The 13,627-nt window shown below is 47.0% G+C and overlaps 1 long non-coding RNA gene across 1 annotated transcript in view; it reads right to left on the reverse strand.

The window, feature by feature from the left end:
- The window catches only part of LOC127661908 (uncharacterized), a 58,257-nt gene that overhangs the window by 23,753 nt on the left and 20,877 nt on the right, over nucleotides 1–13,627 (reverse strand). The window contains exon 4 of the long non-coding RNA XR_007972807.1: nucleotides 2,527–2,687. This is a non-coding gene — a long non-coding RNA (uncharacterized LOC127661908). The remainder of the gene's footprint in view (nucleotides 1–2,526; nucleotides 2,688–13,627) is intronic.

Below are 13,627 nucleotides of genomic sequence, written 5' to 3' on the forward strand. Positions count from 1 at the left end.
GACACCAAGCTGCCACCTGTCTATTGCAATATGCTGATGACATTCTGCTTTCCAGCCCGGACATCAAGTCATGCACAACCGCTTCAACTACTGTGTGCAATGTATTACCGAAGGTCTGGCTTCAAGACATCAAAAGAAAAGATGCAATGGGTGAACTGAACTATCAATCTGGGTCATGAACTACAGAAAGGAACAGTACGTCTCTCCACAGACAGAGTGAAGACGATTAATACCTTCCAACACCCTAAAACAAAGGCTTAAATGCAAATCTTATTGGATTTAGTGAAATTTTGTCGAGCATGGGTGCCAAACTGCTCGTTATATGAGAAAATCCTGAGAGAAGCAACACTCTCAAGGGCTGAGGAACCTATCAAGTGGACTGCTGAAATGGACATTGCTACCAAATCATGATGAACCCTTTCATCTGTACGTACACGAGGCGACAGGCACAGCAGCAGCGATCCTCGCTCAGTCCCATGGCGGAACATATAGACCAGTGGCGTACTTGTCAAAATTTTAGAGGCAGTCGCCAAAGGCCTTCCTGCATGTTTGTGAGCAGTGACTGCTACAGCATTGATGGTACAACATGCAGAACGTATTGTTCTCTCACATCCATTAGTTGTGCACACCTCTCACCAGGTAGGAACAATCATGCACAACATTACCACATGACAGCACAACACTGATCGGGGTATGAAGTTATTTTATTGGCTACTGTTAATCAGACCATTAAACCAACCTCCAATTTACAATGCAGTAAAATGTCTTATGTCTTATGTCTAATGTGCGCCCAGAACAACAGACACAAGCCTACGAAGCACAACTCATTACCACACTCGGAACTGCCATTCTAAGCAGACAGAAGCTTTCCTGTGTGTGAGGTAAAATTATAAAATGGTGAAAATTTGGCAAAATAAATAATACAGAGATTCGGCTGACTGAGCTCAGAATGTCACCATCCTCTGTTGTTAATCTTTCCATTTGAAATACTAATGGGTAAGCCTTTCCCGACCCCTTGGGGTCAAAGGCCGCGCTAGCTTTCTCTCCACAGGTGACACGGAGGTGGTGATTGCAGAATATGTGGATTCCCTCATTAAATATTAAATGGCATAAATGATGATATCTCTCTCCCTCTGCCTGCAGAAAGCCCTACTCATTTGTTCCAAATCAGCAGGTTCTGGTGAAGTGTCTGAAACCAACAAAGTTAGGTGAACCAAAGTGGGCCCAACTACTGAACTGCCGGTGACCAGAACGGGGGTGCTGACTGACCTTCAACCACAGTGGATCCATGCAAGCCGCGTGAAGCTTGCTCCAGAGGAGGGCCTTACTGATTCAAGGTGAACGGTGAAAGCACTGGAGGAGCTGAACACGCAGCGCCAGTGCCCAACCGGGAATCTGTGAATTAGGAGGACCTGAGGAGGGACCCGGAACAGTCAACATGAAGACATTCCTACTGACACTCTGCATATGGCAGGTGTTCGTGTTTGCCTATGCCCGTTCAGTATCAACAGCAAGGAGTCACAAGTGTAATTCCAATTCCTAGAAATAATGTATGATGGTTTATGTTTTATGGTAATGTTACAGGAAGATGTTTCTGTTATGAAGGTACGGGTAAACACCCGGATACGAAGGTACCTAGAAGGTGATGCCTCAAGTGACCCTGAAGTATATCTAGACAGTGTTGGACAGCCAATAGGTATTAAATGTTTGGATAAACTCTTGGCTAAAGATGGAGGAATATGTAAAATATTTGGTGACAAATGCTGTACATACATCCTGAATTACATTGATGATGATGGTGAATTCATGAAGGTATGAAAGGAAATGGATAAGTTGAATAAAGAATTAGCTGATAACATCAGGGAATATGGGGAAATTTTTAAATGTGTTTGGGTGGTTCGCACCCTGGATGTCTTCCATTATATCGATTTCCATATACATTCTACTTATGTTATTATTTGGCTCATGTTTGCTACAATTATTAATGCAAAAGATGAATGTGATGATAAACAGTCATAATATTGCCATGCTCCATTATGTGTGTATACCTAATACTGAAGTTGGTTGAGAAGGCTACGTGATCCTTTCAGGATCAAAGTGGGCATTGTGGAATAATTAATGCTTCTCAACAACTTCTCTGGTGATGTAATGTGGAATAATGAAGGCCTCTTTCAAACTTCTTTTGTTGGGTAGCTACAGCTGCTCCCTGTTCTAAAGATGTTCTAAGGAATCTGTTTCTTGTCTCTCACGTTTCACACGTAACTGAAACATGTATGTCACCCCCATATAAGGTAAAGAACTATTTCATTGGTGAGGGTCCAGTGGAATGTGGTTTTGTGGACCATATAACAGAATGCTGACACAATAAACGTCGAAGAAGGGATTTGATTCCATTGAGTCTGTGTCATTTCTTTCTTCCCTCAGCGGAGCCGTATCGAGACGGGGATTGCAGATCAACAAATAAATTAAATACATTGGATGACAAAATTATCTAACAGTTTGATATGTACCCCCCTTTATACTTACTGGTATCCCATATGCTCCTGCTCGATCAGGGGCAGCCTGTGGTGCGTGGGGTTCCCGGACCAATGTTTCCATCTCCATCGTAGGTCCTGGAAATACCCTAGTTCCCTGAAGCTCCAGCAGACCGGCGCAGACTTCAAAGCCATTGCAGTGGATTTACCAGCCTGTTGGGGAGAACGGAGATGGTTAGGGAAAGCCAGCAGGATGAACAGCCCAAGGGAACAGGAACGGGTTGAGGGGAAGAGAGAGAGAGAGAGAGAGAGAGAGAGAGAGAGAGAAAATAGGGCATCATATTGTCCTCAGCCAGCTGGACCACCTCGTCCAGCAACGCTGGTCGATGGTACTGGACCCACTCTCCACTGTCCCTTCTGGTAGCCAGGCGATGAGTACCACCAAATCGAGTAGCTACTCAGCATCGTGATCTTCAGGCATCCAGAGTAATTAAACAAATAATTAAACTGTTCATCTCAAGCACAATAACACACAATAGAACAACCATAAAAGAACAACCATAAACTATCAAACAGTCATGATATTTGAAATATTCATGAATGAAACAGGTCCAAGTGTTTTTATCTGCCCCATCCTTCAATAACAGTTCCTTTGCAAAGTTTGAATCGTATTATGTCTGATTCACAAGCGATCCACACCGACATGAGCTGAATAAAAATGCACACACATAGTCCTATAGTCATACATACAAAATCATCCTGCACTGAGGAGCACATCGCTGGAATAAAATCAAAATGGTCAAAGATGCCCATCTTAGTACATGTTTACATACACTGATGAGTCAAAACATTATGACCACTCACAGGTGAAGCAAATAACATCGATCATCTCCTAACAAGGACATATAGAATTTCCTTTCAGAGTTACAACTTGGCAACAATGCTTTTAAAAGTGGTGAGATACATGGCAGTAGTCGAAAAGTCTGTGTAGTTCATGTTAATATACAAAATAATTTAAAATAGTCCAGATGGGTCCCCTTTGATGTTATTAAGAATAGTTAGCCACACAAGGCCTCCTCTCTTGAACTGTGTGCCAGGAGGCGGGCCAAGGGTGCAATGGTGCATGTTGTGGGATGTGTAAAGGCAAACGAGCAATGTTTCATGGTGTCATGAACAGACAGATTTCAAAGCGAGACTTTTCAGCATGGTGGCAACTATAAATACTCTTTTTAGACAATTTCATGACCCATCTAATGGCCATATATAAGATTTATGCATGGTAAGGCATATATTATACATTTAATCTTACACTGTTAATAAGCATTCAATACTATAATATTTTGTTTATTTTGTTAATATGTTTATATTAACAGTATACTACTAGGGGTGTAAATCAGCAGTTTCATCTTATCTCGATTCTCTTTGCCAGCGATCCGATGTTTGCTGATTCCTTAAAGTCTGTAATGATACGATTTTGATTCGATTCAAGGGCTTGTGATCAATATTATGATATATTGTTCCTATATTACACAATCAATTATATTTATTATCTCACAAATGCAAGGAAAATATAATTTGAATATTTTAGTGAGCTCTCTGAAAAGTGCAAATCCAGTATCCACGTTGGGACTTCCACAACAAAATAAGTTTTACTGAAAATAAATTTAAACAGGAGAATAAATATTAGTATATTTATTATATAGTCTTCTGATCATCAATCGTTTGATGATAGCTTATTGCCTCGTGGAATGAGGTAAACACTACTGTGACAATTTGTCATCTCTACAGTAGTCAAGCAAGTTTTTCCTTTCAAAATACTTACATACCCACAACAGGAGATTATGTGCTATGTGTGTTTTTCTTCCAGAGTTGTATTGAAAGTTTCTGTTACAGTTTACTGTGATAAATATTAGTATGCTGTGATGTGAAGAAGTGAAAAGTCTTGTAATTGATGTTAGTGCAGAGCAGTGACAAGAGCAAGAAAAAAAGAGCCAACTCTTTCTCTTATCAGCGCTGTTCAGGATGTCAGGGCTGTTTAGCCATTTGAATAGGTTGAATTGCTCCATAGCTCTTAAAATAGAAAATTCTCATCTACAATTTAAATATGTTGCATGTGCCACAATATCGAGCATGTGATCGGCTCTGCGGTATCCTGTCACCAAAGCTTGCAGCCTTGACACACACACGGTGTAACGCTCAGCCTTACTGAAAGGTGATGCTACACAACAAAACTATGGTCTTGACCCTATGTTTGTATGGTGATGGGAAGTTTATCAAAAAAGAAGAAGGCTAGGAAGACAACAACTCGATTTAAACCCAAAGTGTATTTACAATAAGTAGAGGAAAAAAACATCAAAGTGAATCCAGAAATATATATATATACAAATGTACAAAAGACAAATAAGAAAGAAAGAAAAAGATAAACACTAAAGGTGTATGAAAAGCGGATGAATTGACTATTGGAGTCCCGTACAATGTCCTGTTTGTGTGTGTGTGTTGAATCGGCCTCACCGGTGGATATGTTAAGTCCGTGAGCACGAAGTGAAGCAGCGCTGTTCTGTGATGTGTCCCAATGGCAAAACCCCCCAAAAACAACGATTAATCCACAGTGGAACATACAATCACAGACTGGAACAGTAGGCTTGGTTGGTATCCTTAGACGATTGATCCGAGGGCAACGTGTCACTCCTGAACGCCTGTTTACCGGCTCCTTTTAAACGGAGAAAAAAGTCATTCAGCTGATTTGAATGACGTCACGGGAGATTCCCTGGTGCAGCGCAATAAACTCTCACTTGAATAAAACGTCTCGGTTACCTACGTAACCTCGGTTCTCTCTAGATGAGGGAACGAGTATTGCGTAAGCTAGCTTATGCTACGGGAAAGATTCATCTTTTCTGAGATATTGAAGCCAAAAAATTATCCTTAATTTTGTATCATTTGTCAACGCAGTGCAGCAACTGCAGACCTTGAGCGGGCTAGCTAGCGAGCTCATTGGTTGCTCTGCGTCAACTGCTGCAGCCTATAGACGAACTTGCGTGAACTCGCGCCCAATGAGTGGCGCCCGCGCGCTCACTGTCCCAAAGCCCGCCAGAATGGGCGTGGCTAGGGTGCATATAAGCGCAGTTCGTAGGCTGGAACCCTGGTTTTCATTGAATGAAGCGAAAATCGCTCGTGGCGCGAGCACGGCCAGCTACGCAATACTCGTTCCCTCATCTAGAGAGAACCGAGGTTACGTAGGTAACCGAGACGTTCTATTACGAGAGGTTCTCTCGTATTGCGTAAGCTAGATTACGCTACGGGAACCCATTGTCAACGCCGTGCGCGCCAAGCATCCACTGCATGAGCCCCAGGGGGGTGGGGGGACCCGGGGGAGCCCTTGTGAGTGGGGAAATAATATTTGGCCGGCAAGAGTGCGGGTCAGTGTGTGTGTGATACATAACCACATAGTGGGAAGGGAAAAACAGAGCGGCGGTGCCGGTCTGTGTGGAATGTGTCCCATTAGTGCAGCTCACCAGGGGAGCTGTAGCGTATTAAACCGCTAGTAGGTTTGCCTGCAGAGTGGGCACTTCCAGATTGTAAAATCTGACAAAGGTGGAGGGGGAAGCCCAGCCCGTTGCCACACATATGTCCTGAATGGAAATCCCGCTGGACCATGCCCACGAGGAGGCCATGCCTCTGGTGGAGTGAGCCCTAATGCCTAACGGGCATGGCAGGTCTTTCGATGCGTACGCGGCAGCAATAGTGTCCACTATCCATCTAGACAGTGTCTGTTTCGAGGTGGCGAGACCCTTGGTGCGCCCTCCGAACGAAACGAAAAGCTGCTCAGCGCGTCTGAAAGAGGCGGAGCGCGCAGTATACAATCTCAGTGCTCTGACTGGGCAAAGGAGATTTGTGTCGCGTTCGCTATCGGATGCTGGCAGAGCCGATAGGGAAATAATCTGTGCTCTGAAAAGGAGTACCGATCACCTTGGGGACATAGCCGTGTCTAGGCTTTAAAATGACCTTGGAGTCACTTGGTCCAAACTCCATACACGCAGCGCTGACAGACAGCGCGTGAAGGTCTCCCACACGCTTAACTGATGACAGGGCAGTCAGAAAACGGTTTTGAGTGAAAGGTATTTCAAACCCACGGATTCAAGCGGTTCGAAAGGGGGCTTTCATAGCTTCGAGAACTACAGAAAGATCCCAGATAGGAACCGATGGGGGCGCGGGGGTTCATCCTTCTAGCTCCCCTGAGGAAGCCGGATGACCAGCTCGCTTTTTCCCGTGACTGGCCGTGCAGGGGTTCGGCGAACGCCGCGACGGCCGCCACGTACACTTTGAGCGTGGATGGGGATCTGCCCTTATCCAACAGCTCTTGTAAAAACACGAGCAGTGACGACACCCCACATGTCCGTGGGTCCAGGTGTCTGTTGGTGCACTAGCGTGTATGATAGTGTTCATTACTCCTTCTGGCAAAGCGACGGGTAGTCGTTGATCACCCACGCGTGCAGCGCCCAGCGCTCTGGGTGGGGATGCCAGATCGTGCCGCGAGCTTGAGAGAGGAGATCTGCTCTCACTGGGATGGGCCACGGGGCTGTCAGTGACAGCTGCGCAAGCTCCGGGAACCATGTCTGATTCTCCCAGCGCGGGGCTATGAGGAGCACTGAGTGACGCGTTTCCCTGATCCTCTGCATTACCTGTGGCAATAGCGAGACGTCAGGGAAGGCGTAAAGCGGGCGGTTGGGCCAGTCCTGGGCCAGTGCGTCCTCGCTTTTCGAGAAAAATACTGGGCAGTGAGAGTTCTCTTCTGAAGCGAAGAGGTCTATCTCTGCTCTGCCGAATATTTGCCATAATTTCTGGACTGTTTGAGCGTGCAGGGACCATTCCCCTGGGGGAACATTGTCTCTGGACAGTCTGTCTGGGCCGTCGTTCAGGTGGCCTGGCACGTGCGTCGCCCTCAGCGAGCGCAGGTGGCCCTGGGACCAACTTAGTATGCGTTTTGTCAGATTGAAGAGGTTGCTGGATCTGACACCGCCCTGACGGTTTAGATAGGATACCACAGATCTGTTGTCCGAACGGACCAGGACGTGGTGACCCTGAATGACCGGGAGGAAGCGCACGAGCGCGTACTCGACCGCTATCATTTCCAGACAATTTATGTGAAGGAGCTTTTCCTGAACTGACCATAGGCCGAAAACCGGCGAGCCCTCGCAGACCGCGCCCCAACCCGTGTTGGATGCGTCTGTCAAGATGACTTTTCGGCGAGATACAGCTCCCATCGTCACTCCCCGCTGATACCATTCGGCCACCGTCCAAGGCTGCAGAGCTGATATACAGGTCTGAGTCACTCTGATCGGCTGGCGGCCTGTGGACCACGCCCCGCGAGACGCGCGGGTGTTTAGCCAATGCTGAAGCGGGCGCATGCACAGTAAACCCAGCTGAAGTACTGCTGCGGCTGAGGCCATGTAACCTAACACTCTCTGAAATTTTTTCAGAGGCGTGAGGCTGTTCATCTGAAAAGATGCGGCTAGACGCGGCTAGCGCGCCGAGTAGATAAGCGAGCCGTCATTGCCACAGAGTCTAGTTCTATTCCAAGGAAGGAAATTGCCTGACTGGGCTGTAGTGAGCTCTTGGTCCAATTGACTGCAAGACCCAGACTGTTCAGATGACTGAGGAGAACTGTCCTGTGAGACAGAAGCTCCGTATGTGACTGTGCCAAAATCAGCCAATCGTCCAAATAGTTCAGAATTCGCAAGCCCTGACTCCGCAGGGGTGCGAGCGCCGCATCCATGCACTTCGTGAAAGTACGGGTGCTAAGGACAGGCCGAACGGAAGGACGGTGTATTGATAAACCTGACCGTCGAGGCGAATCTCAAGAATGGCCTGTGACGGGGATTTATCTGAATCTGAAAATAGGCATCTTTCAGATCGAGAGAAATAAACCAGTCCCCCTGGCGCACATGCGCGAGGAGTTTCCTGATTGTAAGCATTTTGAACGGTCTTTTTGCAAGCACCTTGTTCAAAACCCTGAGATCTAATATTGGTCTGAGGCCGCCATCTTTCTTGGGGACAAGAAAATAACAGCTGTAAAACCCCGACTCGCTCAGTGAAGGCGGCACTCTCTCTATGGCCCTTTTGCACAGAAGGTTTGCTATTTCTTAACGAAGCATGCAGGCTGCTTCCGTGTTCACAGTAGTTTCGAGCCGTGCCCTGAAGCGGGGAGGGCGGCGATCGAACTGTAGCAAATAGCCCTGTTTTATTGTGCTTAACACCCATTTGCATATCCCTGGGATAGCTTCCCACGCTTTGAAGCGTAACGCTAGAGTGAATGGCCGAGTCGCCCTGATTGCTGTACACAGCAGGCTGAACAGAATGTGTGAGCGCGCTTATTGTGCTTATGCATGACTGCTCGCAGACAGCAGGGACATGCTGTTCTGTGAGTGACTTCCCGATTGAGATGAATGGGGAAAGAGTCACATCTGTTAAGTGATGCGCGAGCATAGTCACGGGCATGGGACTTGCACATAGAGAGGTGTTTGCTGGCCGTGTGACAGAGAGGGGACGCGCGCACGGGCTCGTGGACGCGTTTATTGACTCTAACACTCGAGCGGGCTGTGCCCGCTTTATGTGAGTGTGCTCTGATAGGGACACGGGAAGTGTAATGCTTGTGTGTAGGGGTGAACACTGGATTTTGGGCACATTTTCTACACATAAGACATGTTTGCTCTTTACAAGATCTTTTTGTGTTGCCGTGAAAACGGCGTTTGAGTGCAGGCAAGCGGGTAGTAACACCGGCTTGTTGGCTGCTGAATTCACCACTGTAGTAGCCTGAGAGAAAGGGACTGACAGGGGGCGAAGCTTTGACGGTGGTCTGGCCGCGGCGGGACTGAGCCGTCGTTTTTTCAACAAAGCTAGGAGGACTTTGGTTGTTCAGGTTTCAGCGCAATCTTAGGCCGAGGCCCGCGGGGGGGCGGCGGTCTGAGGTGGCTGTCTGAGCGCGATCTAGGGCGGCCGCCCTGTCGACGCTGGGAAGTCTGGCTTTGTTGAGCTGGGCGCTGTGAAGATGCTCGTGCAGGAGGCTGGTTACGTGGGCGGCCTGCAGAGGAGCTAGCGCGGCGAGGCAGGAAGAGATTCATGGCTTGGGTGGCTTTCTGGACTTCCGAAAAACGGAACCGAAGAGACCGGACGGAGAGAGCGGCGCGTTGAGGAACGTGGAGCGCTCAGCTTCTCCCATGTCGGCTAGCGTTAGCCACAGGTGTCTCTCGGTAACAGTCAGCGAGGCCATGCACTTCCCTAGGGCTTGAGCTGCAGCTTTGGTGGCACGAAGGGCGAGGTCCGTCACGCTCCTTAGATCTGTAACAGCCTCTGGGTGCCTGCCTTTCTCATCCCATTCCCGAAGAAGATCCGCTTGGAGGATCTGCAAGACGGCCATGGAATGCAGAGCAGATGCGGCTTGGCCGGCGGCGGAATAGGCGCGGCCAACACAGGCGGAAGTAGTTCTGCAGGCCTTAGACGGGAGCACTGGCTTAGACCGCCATCTCGCGGAGGGCGGGCAAAGGTGTGCTGCTACCGAATCCTCGACCGGGGGTATGGAAGAGTAGCCCTTCTCGGCGGCGCCGTCCACTGAAGCGAGAGAGGTGGAGACGTGGGATCGAATCCTGGCCGAGAGAGGTGCGTTCCATGATTTAGAGAGCTCGGCGTGGAGTTCCGGCAGGAAGGGAGCGGCCCGGGCCGCGGGCGCCGCGCGGTGACGGCTTTGAAGTATGCAGCCGTCGAGTCTGTTGGGAGCCTGCTCAGGGGGCAGTGACCACTCGAGCCCGAGGTGGTCGACGGCCTGTGTGAGGAGGCGTATCAGTTCCCCTTCGACTCCGGCGCGGGTCCTGCTGGATTCCTGGGCCGATGAGGAGGCTTGTGACCACTCCTCGCTGTCCAAAGCCATGATGGAACAGCAGCCCTTGTCCTCCGCCTCGCTCTTCGAGGTGGCAGCAGTGCGGCCGCTCGGCGGCAACTGCGCGTCCCGGGGGGGCGGGGAGGGTGAACGCAATGCTCGAGGGAGAGGCTCCGGCGAGACAGTCGCTTCTAAACCCGGTTCCGGCAGCCTTTGGGAGCGGCGCTTCTTCCGGCGCGGCGAAACAGAAGGCGGCGCGGCGGCTTCGGTCCTGAGCGCTTCGAGTCGAGCCCGCAGGGTCGACATCGAAGCTCCTCGCAGAGGTCGCATCCGCCGTCAGCGAAGGCGAGCTCTGCATGCCCCAGTCCCAGGCAGAGAGCGCAGATGATGTGGCGGTCTCCGGCGCTGAGAGGGGTGCGGCATGAACCGCAGGTGCGAGGCATCTTTAAAAAGACGCTTGTGCTCTTTTGTGAAGTTCACTGAGGAACTAGTTTGCTTTAAAAGGATACGTCGCCGGATGGCGTAGCTCGCAGGATGGCTGAAGGTGGCGGCGGCCGGCTTCTTCGAGCGCTGTCCAAGCTTGCTTGATGCCCCTCGAACGGCGACGCGGCTTCTTGCAGTTTCAGAGATACGAAGAGCTTCGCTGAAGAGATGAAAATCAGGGTTCCAGCCTACGAACTGCGCTTATATGCACCCTAGCCACGCCCATTCTGGCGGGCTTTGGGACAGTGAGCGCGCGGGTGCCCCTCATTGGGCGCGAGTTCACGCAAGTTTGTCTATAGGCTGCAGCGGTTGCCGCAGAGCAACCAATGAGCTCGCTAGCTAGCCCGCTCAAGGTCTGCAGTTGCTGCACTGCGTTGACAAATGATACAAAATTAAGGATAATTTTTTGGCTTCAATATCTCAGAAAAGATTAATCTTTCCCGCAGCGTAAGCTAGCTTACGCAATACGAGAGAACCTCTCGTAAGAGAACTAGAACCAATACACTTCGCTTGGCAATAAACACAGGAAATATACATATATTAATTATGGCTGTTTTCTAAGAACAATTTAGATCTTTTACAGCAATATACATATTCCACCCTTATGTGGCTGTGCTACAACGGATAGTGCAGAGCGCAACTTCAGGCTTCAATCACTCCACGCACTTCCATGTCCAACAGGAGAAGCAGATTTAGCACTTATAAAGTGAGATGAATATCAGAAGGTTGCTGCATCGCATGATGGAAATGCATAAGAAAGTGGCAGGCATGAGAATTTCAAAATAAAAGTGCATCTTAAAAAAATATGTATCATTGCTTACGATATTTAATCGATGACATCGTATAGTTGGTGATTTGTTTGATGCATCGATCCAGTTCGATGGATTGTTACACCCCTATATCCTACTTCAAGTCAAAGACTCATTATTTGCAAAGACATTAAGACTTATTATTAAAAATGACAACCACATCATTTTGTGGGGATTTTTTTGACACTTTTGGCTCAGGTGTCAATCTGTATGCTCTTCAGGACTTTGCATCGCAAGTACAATTATCAATGAGTTAAGCTATTTTGCTGTTTGATCATATTTAAAAAGTAGTTGGTAATGAAATGCAAATGGTACATACCACATTAATATAATTTTGCAAAATTGAAGGTAAAGTAATTCGAAGAAACAAGGTTGGACTCTGCATATGAAGCATTTTAACATAAAAGTGTTTTACACACTTTACATTTAACAAACGCTGTTTTCAAAGACACTGGCCTAGTTTGATCAATGTTGCCTTGATTGCTGATTAGAAAAGAATAGCAGTGATGCTAAAGCTGCCTGCAAGTTTAAGACTTCTTAAGGTACACTCTATTGGAATGCTGTCGTTAATCTGAAAAACAAATCAAAAAGCATATATTTTACTAGAACACATTTCTATTACATATGGGTGAACAATCCATTCAGAATGAAGTTTGAATGCATCTGTAGTGTTGAGGATTGCACTTAAGTACACCATTTAGACAAACTGAGGCAACCCTAAAAGGATTTCCTCTGTCAGTTTATGTGTGTCTCTATCCAGTCAGCATTGGTATTGATCCAGGATCACACTCAGCTACACAAGTGATTCCACAAAAACTATTTACAGACTTTTTCCTCACAATCAAGTCAGCAGTGTGACCAAAATGCCATCAGTCTTCACTCTGAATCTGCAGTGCCTGTAGGGATGTGTTTTAGCCTAATGAAATGGTATCACTATAGACAATAATCCCTATAACAGGATTGAGGCAGGACACCTATGTCAATACAAGCAAATGGGATTTCTAGCTCTCAGAGTGCCACCCCTCCACCCTCTCCTATGGTTAGCTAAGCTTGACTTCCTCAACCACTCCTGTGACTCCAAACCGTGAATGGAACAATGGCTGAACGAGGGAGGTCGGTGAAGAAGGACCATATCAATTTTCCCCACCAACCAGATTAAAAGATTAAATCTCCTGAAGTTCCTTTCTGAAGTTCTTTGTTAATGGGCAACAGATGCACCAAATGTTCCAAGATAGAGGCGAAGAATCGCTGGATCAGCGAAAGGCAAAGCAATCATAAAATTAAAAGGATTGTGTAAATATATTGGCTCTTAATTAAGGCTTGCTGTGAAATGTTTAGCTGTTCTCAAAGCTACTTTGGCAAAGTGGATGAGACACTATGAGGTAACGATATTGCGGTTCTAAAATTATGGCTTCACACTGGAGTTAAAAGCATAATGACATGAGGAATCAACCTTTCCTGGATTTTCTGGACAAACAAAAGTTATTTGTACAACAAAAAACATACTATTAGTTTCAGATTTCAAGATTTCTTTACCAGAGCATTTATTGAATCTTGGGTTGCCACGCTGTATACAGTGTTACCGGTTTTACGCTGTACAAGTGACAACACCGGTGTGAAATTTTATATCTGATAAAAGGGGGAAACATTATGAATGGAACTTCCAATATCAATACAATAGCCTAACAAATAGAATAGCCTTAAATAAAGAATAGTTGTCTAATTAAGAGTTTGCGACCCTTGATAAATTAATCTAAATAACACATTGAAAGCAAGATGTTCTTTACCAACATATCAAATTACAGAGACAGCAATGTACTCGCACTGACAGAAGATGTTTAATTGCACGTAGAGAACATAAGACATCTCGGATTCAGAATGACACAAGAAATGCTGTTAGACACACACTTTATTATATTTTTAAGAACAGATGACAGAAAAGCCATCTATGATGTCCACAGGTTCACTTTATATCAAGCCTATACATCTGT

This window comes from Xyrauchen texanus, chromosome 21 (genome assembly GCF_025860055.1).
Source record: "Xyrauchen texanus isolate HMW12.3.18 chromosome 21, RBS_HiC_50CHRs, whole genome shotgun sequence".
NCBI lineage: Eukaryota > Metazoa > Chordata > Actinopteri > Cypriniformes > Catostomidae > Xyrauchen > Xyrauchen texanus.